The sequence below is a fragment of the Oryctolagus cuniculus genome, chromosome 3 (assembly GCF_964237555.1).
Source record: "Oryctolagus cuniculus chromosome 3, mOryCun1.1, whole genome shotgun sequence".
Classification (NCBI taxonomy): Eukaryota; Metazoa; Chordata; class Mammalia; order Lagomorpha; family Leporidae; genus Oryctolagus; species Oryctolagus cuniculus.
The window spans coordinates 180,818,030-180,830,826 of record NC_091434.1 but is presented as its reverse complement, the minus strand read 5'-3'; the positions used below and the strand labels follow the sequence as shown (position 1 = coordinate 180,830,826).

The window sequence follows — 12,797 nt, the reverse complement described above, 5'->3', positions numbered from 1 at the left end:
TTCTGACTTCTGTTGCATTCTTTATGATGGAACCACGGCCTGGGGTAGACAAAGGAAAAAAAAAAAAAAAACAAAAACAAGAGAACACGCATTTTACAGCTCAGTTAATTTTAGGAGAGTAGAGAGGAAGTAAATTGCATCTCATCTCCTAGCTTGGGTTAGAGCTGCCCAATTTAAGAACAAGTACTAATTAGTTGAAAGTAAAGCTCAGCTGTGACTTGGCTAAAAATGGGACCTCTTGCAAAAATGTACTTAAAACTGAGTGTGATAGAGCTGATTCACTTTGCATGTGGAAACTGGACTCACACTGACAAAACAACATGTGGGCAGAGCTAGGGAACGTTTCTAAAACTTCTCGGCATCTCGTTAGAGAAATGGCCACCTAGCTTGCCCACAACAAGTAGAAATAAGGTCCAGCCAGGCATTTCTGATGAGACTGTCTAGCCACCATTAACTGCCTTGGCTAAGGGTCAATGTAATAACCAAGAAAAGGGTCTGGGAATAAGAATAACATTTTTAATAAAAGAAAGAGAAAGAATACAGGCGCTGGACCGTTTGAAGCTTTCCAGCAGGGTTTTGGGAATGCATATAAGCTTTAGGGAAATTTTAAGCAAACATTTTAAAGCTTTGCAAAACTATTCAAATGATTGGAGAATTACCACATTCTTATTTTTGGAATTCCTCTATGCTTAGCTTTTGATTGAATTTGAAATTCTGTTGGAACAAGAAATGCAGTTTTGATTTTGACGTTTAAACTAATTAATCTCTTGTGACTTTCCACCTTAGATGTAAAAACAAAATTTCTTATTGTATTGGAGGCTTTTTAAATTTGTATATGTATTTGAGAGACAGAGACAGAAAGAGATATGCAGACAGAGAGACACAGTTTCCACCCACTGGTTCACCCTACACGCCTACGATAGCCAAACGGGTCAGAGCTGGAGCCAGGAACTGAAACTGGGTCTCCCAACTCAATCTCTTCAACCATCACCACTGTCTCTAGGGGTCTGCATCAGCAGGAAACTGGACTCAGGAGCAAGAGCCACAACATTTCTTAGTCATAGACATGGATGAGAGACTGGAAAGATTTACAAGCCTCCGTAATAGAAGTGCCTCAAGAAGGGAATTAGATGGTTAGAGATAGGAGAAGAGATTATTTTCTTTTTTCTTTTTTTATTTTTATTTTTTTATTTTTTATTTTTTTATTTATTTTTTATTTTTTTGACAGGCAGAGTGGACAGTGAGAGAGAGAGACAGAGAGAAAGGTCTTCCTTTGACGTTGGTTCACCCTCCAATGGCCGCCGCGGCCGGCGCACCACGCTGATCCGATGGCAGGAGCCAGGAGCCAGGTGCTTCCTCCTGGTCTCCCATGGGGTGCAGGGCCCAAGCACCTGGGCCATCCTCCACTGCACTACCTGGCCACAGCAGAGAGCTGGCCTGGAAGAGGGGCAACCAGGACAGAATCCGGCGCCCCAACCGGGACTAGAACCCGGTGTGCCGGCGCTGCTAGGCGGAGGATTAGCCTAGTGAGCCGCGGCGCCGGCCAGAAGAGATTATTTTCTCCTTCTGCATTTTAACTTGCTGTTATGTCTTTATGCTTTTTAAAATTTTATACCATATGAATTTACTAATCATTCAACAAATAAATATAGTTTACAATTTTATTTACTTTTATTTGAAATACAGGGCAGCGGTGGATGTAAAGACAGAGAAAGAACTTCGGTCAGCTGGTTCACACTCCAAATGCCCACAACAGCTGCAGCTGGGTCAAGCTTAAGCCAGGAGCCTAGAACTCAGTCTAGGTATCCCATGTAGGTAGCAGGGGCCATACTCCCTGCTGCTTCCCAAGGTGCACACTAACAAGAGGACAGAATCAAGAGCAAAGCCAGGACTTGAACCAGGCACTATGGTATAGAATGTAGGCATCTCGGGTGGTATCTTAACCAATGCACAAAACACCCACCCCCAACTGAATGATACAGTAAACTTTAAAAAGAGAGAGATTTATTTGAATAGCAGAGTTACAGGGAAAGGGGTGGAGAGACAGAGGGTTTGGTGGATGGCAGGGGACCAAGCACTTAGACCATCCTCCATTGCTTTCACAGACACATTAGCAGGGAGCTGGATTGGAAGTATAGCAGCCAGGACTGGAATTGGCATTTATATGGGATGCTGGAACTACAGGCAGTGGTTTAACCCATTATGTCTCAGTGCAGGACCTACAATAAACTTTAAAATTAAATTTTAAATGCACGTTTTTCAAAAGAAAGCTATGTGATGCAGTGAAAAGAACAGGGTCTGGAATCAGAGACTTAAATTTTAATCCCACCTTTGCTTTTGAGTACTGAGGATAACTTGGGCAAGTTATTGTACATCTCTGGATTGCTGTCTTCCTTATCCTTAACATGAGGAAGAATTAACTTAATGGTTATGGTGAAGACAAAGCAAGTTAAAATCCCTCTGGCTGACTTACTCCATGGCTTGTGGTGTGGCCACATTATTGGTAGCACTCAATATATTCAGTAAAGACAACTTAATGGATAACATGATCCCCACAGAGACAAGATGTTGATACAATTTCCGGATTACAAACACACCAGCAAACATGACTTCTCCAGGCACAGCATCTGGATTCTACAATGCTAACCACTTCTTCTACCTTTGCCCCTGGCTCCTTATTCCTTCCGGAAGCAATCGATACAATACTGAATTCCCTTCACTTATTCTTCTTAAGACCACAGTTCAATCCACCTCTAGAATCAGTCAGATTGTGTTTTCCTATTCATGGAAATAAACCATTATTATCTCAGGAAATGAGGCTCTGTTCATGAATCCCCTTCAAACAATTTTTAGAAATTCAATCTGCTTCAGAACTGTCTATTTTCTCTTAAAGTTTTCCAAATGTCTCCAACATTTTCTAGTATTTTTTTCACTCCTCTCCCCACTCCGGAAAGGAGCAGATGCTATGGTTCTCTTTTCCTTCTGACATCATCCCTGCTGGGACTGACTTCCCCCTCTGCTGCCTGGGAGCTCCCAGGTATCCCTGCTGCATTAATTAGGTCTGCCACTAGGTGGAGGTGGAGACCCACCTCTGGGAAAACACACACCTCTATGACTTGGCCAGGTGGCCTCTGTAGGCTCTGGTTCCTACTTGGGAGCACAGATGGTTGACAATAATTGTTTAAGGACAATAATTAACTTGGGAAAACGCAGTAAATATCCTGAGAGCAGGATCTATCTTAAGCAAACTTTTTTTCCTATTACCTCTGGTCACTGCAGTGGGAGCATTCAAGGAAGGGAGGCTTCATCTTGGGCACAGATTTTCATTTGACCTCCCAGGCTCAGCCCATTCATCTGTGCTTCATCTCATTCATTTTATAACGTGGTCTCTGTGTGCTTTGTAGCCACACATCTGCATAAAGTGCACGATGTCCTTCTGCATACAGTGGAGGTCCTTGGAGTGTATACTTTGAGCATGATAGTTGCCTGCAGATTATACACAACATGGGCTAGTAGGATGCAGGGTGTGGTTGGCTTGGAATAGACAGCATGCAGTGGCTAAGAAATTTCTTTATACAACAGGACTCCCTTTCTAATACTGATTCATTCTGAGAATCTTCTACTTGACACTCAAAGTTCTAAAATGGATCCTTTTGATATCCCTGTTGAGAGCATTCACTCGAAATCACAATATGTTTTCCATTAGAACATATTTCATTCATCAGATCATCAGCTATGTGCCTTTAAACAACTCTTAGTCAGCATGTTGGCAATGCTTAGCGGCAATGCTTTACAATAACCATGATGGGAACATACCAGAAGGATGCTTTGCCATCAGCCACACTTGAGTTGAAATCTAGCTAATCCAACTTTTGGTCACATTCATAGTGCTTCTCATCTCTGTGGGCCTCATATTCTCCAACTGGAATATGGAGATGATCTCTTTGGTGTTAGAAACAAGGTAGGCAATGTTTTGAAGCTGAAGGCTCATCATGCTGTTGGTAATGGTGGTAGCTACTGTGGAAAGCTATATCTCACTCTTGGGCATTTGGCTATATCTGAGGTGCTCAGAGATACTCCCACCTGTTCCTACTGGACTCTGCATTTTCAGACAACTGAGCTGGTCATCCCCTAAACTCTGTATACATCAACTCTCCCAGCTCCACTAGCCCCACTGAGCCTGCAGTCCTCACTCCCTAAGTCCTGCTTCCATGAGTCTTCCCTTTATTTTCTCAAGTTTTGTCTAATTCTATTCTAAATAGAATCATCATTTTTAATATCAAGTATAGATGTTCCTCAACTTATGGTGGAGTTACCTCCCAATAACTCTATTCCAGTGTATTCAATGCACTTAGCATATCAAGTGTCACAGCTTAGCCTTGTCTACCCTAAACATATCGGGCACAGACACTTACATTAGCCCACAGTGGGGCAGCATCATCTAACACAAAGCCTGTTTTTAAATAAAAGGTTGAATATCTCATGGATACACACAAGTGGTCATTTTGAAGACATGATGGGGTACAAAAACATAAAACATAATACCCAAAACCCACTGGCCACCCAACCCACCATAGGGTATCAGTTTTACCCCGGAGATCTCACAGCTAACTAGGAGCTGTGGCTCCCTGCTTCTGCTCAGCATCACAAGAGAGTATGGTGTGCAGATTCCTAGCCCAGGAAAAGATCGAAATTTAAAATACAAAATACTTCTCTACTAAAAGCATGCCACTTTCACACCATGACAAAGTTGAAAAATTTTAAGTCAAATCATTCTAAATCAAGGACTGTTTATCCTTCCATCTTTACTCAGTTACCAAGTCTTCTTTCTACTACACATTCCACAGCCACAAGTTGTCTTGATATCTATTCACTGTCTAGTTTCCCACTCCTTCCTCATCAGTCCAGTTTACATTTCAAATTTACACCAAAACATAATGTGTTTATTTTAATTCAAGGAAAAGGATTATAAATATAATCCTTAAATAAATAAGACATTGGCCAACTTATATCATTGGACATAGTCAACATTTTCCTAATTTTCTTTCTTTTTTTAATTTGTGAACTTCCTCTAACACCTAATCCCCACACTGACTCATTTCATCTAATAACTCAGTGATACGTATCCAGATAACTTATGCCCTGTCTTCCTCCCTCCTACAGAATATTCTGGAAGCATTAATCGCCATAAACACTACCTCTCTCTCTCTTGAGAGGTACAAAAATCACTTCAGTAACATTTTTGGTCTGCTGTTTTCTGCTGCTATAACAAAATACCTAAGAGTAAGTAATTCATAAAAAATAGATACTTAGGGGCTGTGCTATAGTGGGTAAAGCCACCCTGCAATGATGGCATCCCATATGGGCATCAGTTCGAGTCCCGGCTACTCCACTTCCAACCCAGCTCCCTGCTATGGCCTGGGAAAGCAGTGGAAGATGGCCCAAGTTCTTGGGCCCCTGCATCAGCATGGGAGACCCAGAAGAAGTTCCTGGCTCCTAACCTCGGTTTGGCACAGCTGGGACCATGGCAACCAATTGGGGAGTGAACCAGCAGATGGAAGACCCCTCTCTCCCCCTCCCTCCCTCCCTTCTTCTGTGTGTGTGTGTGTGTGTGTAACTTTTCAAAATAAGTAAATAAATCTTAAATTAAAAAAAGAGGTTTGGGCCGGTGCTGTGGCTCACCTGGCTAATCCTCCCCCTGCAGCACTGGCACCCCGGGTTCTAGTCCCGGTTGGGGCGCCAGGTACTAGTCCCGGTTGCTCCTCTTCCAGTCCAGCTCTCTGCTGTGGCCCAGAAAGGCAGTGGAGGATGGCCCAAGTGCTTGGGTCCCTGCACCCGCATGGGAGACCAGGAGGAAGCACCCGGCTCCTGGCTTCAGATTGGCATAGCGTCGGCAGTAGTGGCCATTAGGGGAATGAACCAACGGAAGGAAGACCTTTCTCTCTGTCTCTCTCTCACTGTCTTTAACTCTACCAAATAAAAAGAAAAAAAGAGGTTTATTAAGTTGATGGTCCTAGAGTCTAGAACGTTCAAGAGCATGGTGCGAACTGCTGCCACTTCAGCTGTGGAAAAGGGCACACACGGTGAGACAGAGGAAGCTGCTAACTTAGATCTCTCTTCCTCTTCTTAAAAAGTCTCTAACACCATCACAGGAGTCGCAATACCATGAAGTCATCTAATCCTAATTACCTCCCAAAGACCCTACTACAAATAACATTGATATATGGATTTGGGTAGCAAATTTTCAACATGAAAATCCAAACCATGGCAGTACCTTCTCCTAACACGGCTTGGATCTCCAGCTTCCTCATCCTACCAAAGTGGATCTCAACATCCTGAGAGGGGAACAGAACAAAGCTCACTAAGTGTAGGAAGGTAAAAGTTCTATTCTGAGCCCTGGCCCCAGCCTCTCCCAAGCCTCTGCATCTGCCACATGTAGCCTGCTCTCAGAGACAGAGGGGACCATCTTACCTTGACTTTATCATCCTGTTTATTTACTAGTCAAGGATTGGCTCCATTGATCATAATTCAGCATTTTATATTTTATATTTTACATTGTTGCTTCCTAGAAAATTCTTTCCAGAATTTCGGGGCCAGTGCCGTGGCTCACTAGGTTAATCCTCCGCCTGCGGTGCCGGCATCCCATATGGGCGCCGGGTTCTAGTCCCAGTTGCTCCTCTTCCAGTCCAGCTCTCTGCTGTGGCCCGGGAGTGCAGTGGAGGACGGCCCAAGTTCTTGAGCCCCTCCACCCACATGGGAGACCAGGAGGAAGCAACTGGCTCCTGGCTTCAGATTGGCGCAGCACGCCAGCTGTGGCGGCCAATTGGGGAGTGAACCAATGGAAGGAAGACCTTTCTCTCTGTCTCTCTGTCTAACTCTATCTGTCAAATAAATTAAAAAAAAAGAAAATTCTTTCTAGCATTTGACCATGAATCTTTTCAGATTGTTCCCTGAACACTATAACCCACTTGCAGTGTTTCTTACCATCAGCTTGCCTATTAAATATGTGGGTGCTCTCCCTTGCTCCTTTACCTCCCCAGTCCACCTTCTTTTTGTTATTCAGTATAACCTCAGTTTAGATTCTAGCAAAGATGCTAATAATGTGAATTTGGACGAGGATTTATGTAAAGAAAATGATGGGCGGTCTTAGGTGGCTATTCCAGTTCTGAAACCAATGAGCCTATTTTGCTATTCACCTGTTCCTTTAAATATTATGCCTAAATGTTCTCTAGCTTATGATAAGATTCAGAAGGGTTGGATATCAACCTAAGGTCAGAACTGAGTTTCAGTCTAAATCTAACTGTAAATTCCTGCTTTTAATTAACCATTCTCCAAGAGCAACTGAAATCCAGGGGAAAGTCTGTGGGCCAACAGCAGTACTGTTCCGCATGTTTAACTCCTCTAACCACAGGGCAGCACTGTGCTTACATTTTAGAGTATTCCGGTTAACTTCAGAAGGGTAGCTCATCCGTGAGAGAAAAGTAAAATAACCTGGCACAAGTGTTACCTTCTGGAAGCCAAACTCCTGAGGGAGAAGCTTCTGCTCATCAGATAGCTTTCTGAACGTTCTCATGGCTGGTTTAACACCAGCTGGGTCTTCTAGAAAACGTCTTTTTAACATGACTAGAAATACATGCTAAGAAATTAACCATGAGCAAAGCCAAGTCCCAGTTGAAAATGAGCAGAAAAACACAGGGGAGTCTCCATGTTCTGCCTGATAACACTTTTACTTTTCTTCCAAATACGAAGTCAAATTTCACTGCTTCTGAGAAACTGTTAATTTATTTCCCCCTCCTGGTTGAATAGCAAATTTTTTCTCAGAGCTCATGTACCCTAATATTCAACTCTAGGAGTGGGGAAAATATAATAATGAGCCACTCACTGACTTGTCCCTCTCCCTCATTAAACTGAGCTCTTTGATGAACAAGCCTGCGTTTCATCTCTGTATTCTGAGGACCTAGCATAGGGCCTGATGCAGAATGAGGGTTTGCTCTGTTGTGCATGGGTGTATGGGTGTGTCTAACAGAGAAAGAGAAAGAAGGAAGGAAAGAGCAAGTGGATGGGGTGGAATGGGGATAGAAGCAGAATGGAAAAGAGAAGAGAGAAGGAGGGAAAAGAGAGAGAAAAAGAGTGCAAAATAGAGGCCCTCGTGGAACCTTCTAAGATGGGTCTATTTTGATGCTCCATTGATTACCTGACTGTCCTGTGTTCCTCTCATTAGAAGGGTGTTTTAATGATGCCTCTGGTCCCTGGGTAGTAGTTTCCACTGATACTATGACACATAGTCCTTAAAATGTCTGAACACTTCTCTTTCTCCAGTAATGGCTACCCATGTATATGGTGGTAGATCTTTTGGGGAAGACTGGGGCAGTTATTACTGGATTTACTTGTCATGGTGACATTGGGTCTTAATTTCTGGTGCCCCAGTTTCCTTTCCATGTGATAGATACTAAGTCTGAGAGCTGACTCAATTCAGGAAACTTTCCATTGGAGGGACTGCCCTTAGCCTTCTTGTTCATTCTTGATCTTTTTCGAATATGTACACAAAGCAGTAATCTTGCTGGTTGCCCTTGTGTCTTGTCCTAAGGACACCAGGTTCTATTAGCCATCTCCAAACATCATGCAATTCAGACTCCTTCTACCTGCCGTTTCAGCTCTTTTGCCTACCAGGGTCAGCATGCTCACTTTGCACCTTACAGTTAAGTGTTCACACCTGGCCTCTGTTCTTCTGGTTACCTACATCCCCTTGCTATTGGGGACCTCAGTCCTGTAATATGAGCTGCCTGAAACAATACACTCTTTAACTACACATGTTTTCATGGTTTTTTCGATTTTTTCTTTTTTGCTTTCTTTTATCATCTTTCTAGGCAAAGTGTCCTCCAGGATTTGCAGAAATATTATAAGCTGGTTGGGATTTTAGTCTTCAATAGCAGAGCCATTATAGCATTTCACTTTTCTAAGCCTTTTGGTTGCTTCCTTCATAGTCTTCCAAAGCAATTTCTGGCATTCCTGTTTATTTAATGAATGCTGTCACTTTATCCAAACTTCTATGAATCAGCAAATACCATTTATTAGACTCATTTCCAGTCTCCTTGCCTGAGTGTTAAATTTTGGATGATTGGGAGTGGCTCCTTATCAACAGCTTTCCCTTATCCAGCTTTTATTCCAACCACCCCTTGATCCACTTTTTTCTGGATCCCCTCCCAGGGCCTGCTGACGCATGTTAGCTTTGGTGTAGGAAATCTGGTGTGTGACACCCGCTTTCTGATAGCAGCTTCAGCTCCCCCAGTTTATGCTGAGATTTAACCCTGTGTATGAATCTGGTAGGTGAAGATAAGAAGGACACAGATCCTGAAGAAGACGAGCATTGTGTTGTAAGGCTCCTTCCTTAATTGACCTCTCTGTGCCTTCCTGATCTAAGGGTAGGGGCTGTCTCTTTCAACAGGAGACATTTCTATAACCAGGGTAGTTCAGAAGAATGAGTTTTCAAGGTCCTCAACTTCGTTTACCCAGAAGTCTTCATATCTAAACTAAGGATCTCACTCATTCTTCACCAGGGGCCTGACTTCGGTGTGGAAGACTTTTTTGGCTGAATGAATCTTCTGTGAATTCTGTTATTTTACAATGGATTTCTAAGTTTGTTCTTCATTTTGGCTACCCTTTGACTTCAGGGAAGGAATTCTCTTTAAATGGCATCAAAGGGCCCAATTCCATGGTTTGGAGATGGCATGAGTGTGCACCCCAAAGATTCACATGCTAGAGGCTTGGGACTCATTGTGGCAATGCTGAGAGGTGGTGGAGTCCTTAAAATGTGGAGCCTGGTAGAAGGTAATTAGGTCATGGTACTATCCTTGGAAGGGATTAATGCTGGTTATTCAGATTAGATTAATTCTTAGGAGGATGATTTGTTATAAAGCAAGTCTGGCTATCTTAGCGTTCTCTTGCTCTCTCCCTCTTAGTCTCTCTTGATTCCTGTTTCACTATGTGACCTATTCCACATGCACTCCCACCCTTTTGATGCCATCCACTATGAGACTCTCACCAGAGTCAAAATCCAGTGCCTCTTGAATCTTCAGAGCTGTGAGTTCAGTAAATCCCTTTTCTTTATGAGGTACTCAGTCTCAGTTATTTTGTTATAGCAATAGAAGATGGACTGATACACTCTCTGATTCTCACTTTTTCTTTTTATTTGAAATTTGTTTGACATATTATTTGTATTGATTCTTGGGGTTCAATTACTATTGTTTATCTTCAAATTTACTAATTCTTTCTTCTGTAAGTTAAAATACACTGCTGAACTCATCTAGTAAAATTTTTATTTCATTTATTGTGCTTCTGGACTGCAGAATTTTCATTTGGCTTTTTAATAATTTTTGTGTTTTTGTTCGTATTCTCTATGCAGAGAAATGTCATCATGGTTTGTTTCTTAAGCATTATTTCCTTTAATTCTTTGCGCATATAGAGACTACTTTAAAGTTAAACATGATGTCTATTCTCTCAGATACCATTTCTGTTGCCTGCTTTTCCTCTTGTGAATTTGTCACAGTTTTGTGGGTTTTTTTTTTTTTTTTTTGGCTTATGTAAAGATTTGTTGGAGGGAGGGAGGGAGGAAGGGAGAGAGGGTTCTTTTATCTGCTGGTTCTTGCTCCGGATTCCCAATTTGAATCCCTTTGATTTATTTTTGCTGTCTAATGGCTCTGGATAAAACTTCCACAACTATATTGAATAGCAATGGCGAGAGTGGGCAGCCTTGTCTGGTTCCGAATCTCAGTGGGATTGCTTACAACTCTGTCCCATTCAGTATAATGCTGGCTGTGGGTTTGTGATGAATTGCCTTGATTGTGTTGAGAAATGTTCCTTCTATACCCATAATGAAAAGGTATTGTATTTATCAAATGCTTTCTCTTCATCTATTGATATAAGCATATGATTTTTGTTCTTCAGTTTGTTAATGTGATGTTAAAAGATGTAATGGAAAAGGTGGAAAGTGTATATAAATGTGAGGAATTTTGTCAGAGACACAAACCTTTATAAAAATCCAATGAAATCTAATGAAAATGTTATAAATAAAAAACATGATACATAGGATGAGGAATTCCTTTCATGGAATCATCAGTACATTCAACACAACTGAATAATGAGTTAACAAACTTGCAAATAGGCTTTGCACAGTTCATGTTTATTAAGTTTGCTCCTCTCTAATTTTGTGAGCCATATTATTTTGTATTTCTGTCAGAAACAGGTAAAAGCTCCTATTCTCCAACATTCATGCCAACACTCAGTACTCCAGCTTTATTTTTTCCAATTGGATAGTTGTGAAATAAAGTCAATGGCTAAGTAAACTCTAGCAGTTACTTAACCTCTCTGAGATTCTGTTTGTTTATCTTTTAAAAGCCTCCTTCTTTTGGTTATGGAACTAGAAAAAATGGCATTCCTATAACCATAAGAGATCTTCCTGGAAATTAGGCATGCTTTTGTTTAAGTAAAATCCTCCCTTTCTTCAGCCAATATAGTCCCATCAGAGCTGAATGCTTGGCTCAAAAAGCGTGAGCTGGCTGAATTTAAGGTCCCATTCACCACTTTGGTGCTGTTAACCTCACAAACTACTCAGTCATGATGACAGTTTTCAGAGTATGTGAAATTTTCACAACTACATTGCCAAATAGCCAAGTCCTAGAATTTCTAAAGATCTGGGAGCGAAAAGGATAGGCTCTCATTTAAAAAATTCTGTCCACAGAAGAGAGATACAGAAGAATACTGATAGTGCTGAGTTTGGGAGACACAGAACCAAATACATCATGAAGTTTGAAGTCTTAGAAAAGTATAAACAGAAATCATGTTTTAAGCAGCTATAGCACACAGAATGCTGCCTCTGAAATGAATCATTTAATTCTCTCTATGCATGTCCTTGTACCTGCTACAAATAAGACAGTTTAAGCAATAATCCAAAGTTTAAAGGAAACTTTTCCCTACTCTTATTCCCAAATACTTTTACCTAAATGCCACCAACCTTTGCTGAATTACAAGTATTCTGATCCCATAAAATACCCTATGTTGGTTTCGTAGCAAATTGTAGAAAATGTTACATTTACTTTGAAATCGTAATGGGGCCCAGATCATATAATCAACAGCCAGAAAAAAAGGAGTCTTAAAGTATTTATGTTCATCTCAAGAAACTGCAGGGGCCAGTGTTGTGGCATTGTGGGCTTAGCCTCTATGGCTAGCCATATGGGCATCAGTTCATGTCCCAGCTGTTCCTCTTCCAATCTAGCTCTCTGCTATGGCCTGAGAAAGCAGCAGAAGAAGGCCAAGTGCTTAGGCACCTACACCCATGTGGGAGACCCAGAAGAAGCTCCTGGCTCCTGGCTCCTGGCTTCAGATGGGAGCTCAACACTGGCCGTTGCAGCCATTTGGGGAATGAACCAGCAGAGGGAAGACCTTTCTCTCTGTTTCCCCCATCTCTGTCTGTAACTCTGCTTCACAAATAAATAAAAATATTTTTTTTGACAGGCAGAGTTAGACAGTGAGAGAGACAGAGAGAAAGGTCTTCCTTTCTGTTGTTTTACCCCCGCAAATGGCCGCTATGGCCGGCGCGCTGCACCAATCCGAAGCCAGGAGCCAGCTGCTTCCTCCTGGTCTCCCATGTGGGTGCAGGGCCCAAGCACTTGGGCCATCCTCCACTGCCCTCCCCGGCCACAGCAGAGAGCTGGACTGGAAGAGGAGCAACCGGGAGAGAATCCGGCGCCCCGACCGGGACTAGAACCCGGTGTACCGGCGCTGCAGGTGGAGGATTATCC

General features: G+C 42.2%; 1 protein-coding gene across 1 annotated transcript in view; it reads right to left on the bottom strand.

Annotated features, from left to right (window-relative positions):
* KEL (Kell metallo-endopeptidase (Kell blood group)) overlaps positions 1-12,797 on the bottom strand; it is a 304,774-nt gene that overhangs the window by 76,286 nt on the left and 215,691 nt on the right. The gene's annotated exons all lie outside the window — the stretch shown is intronic.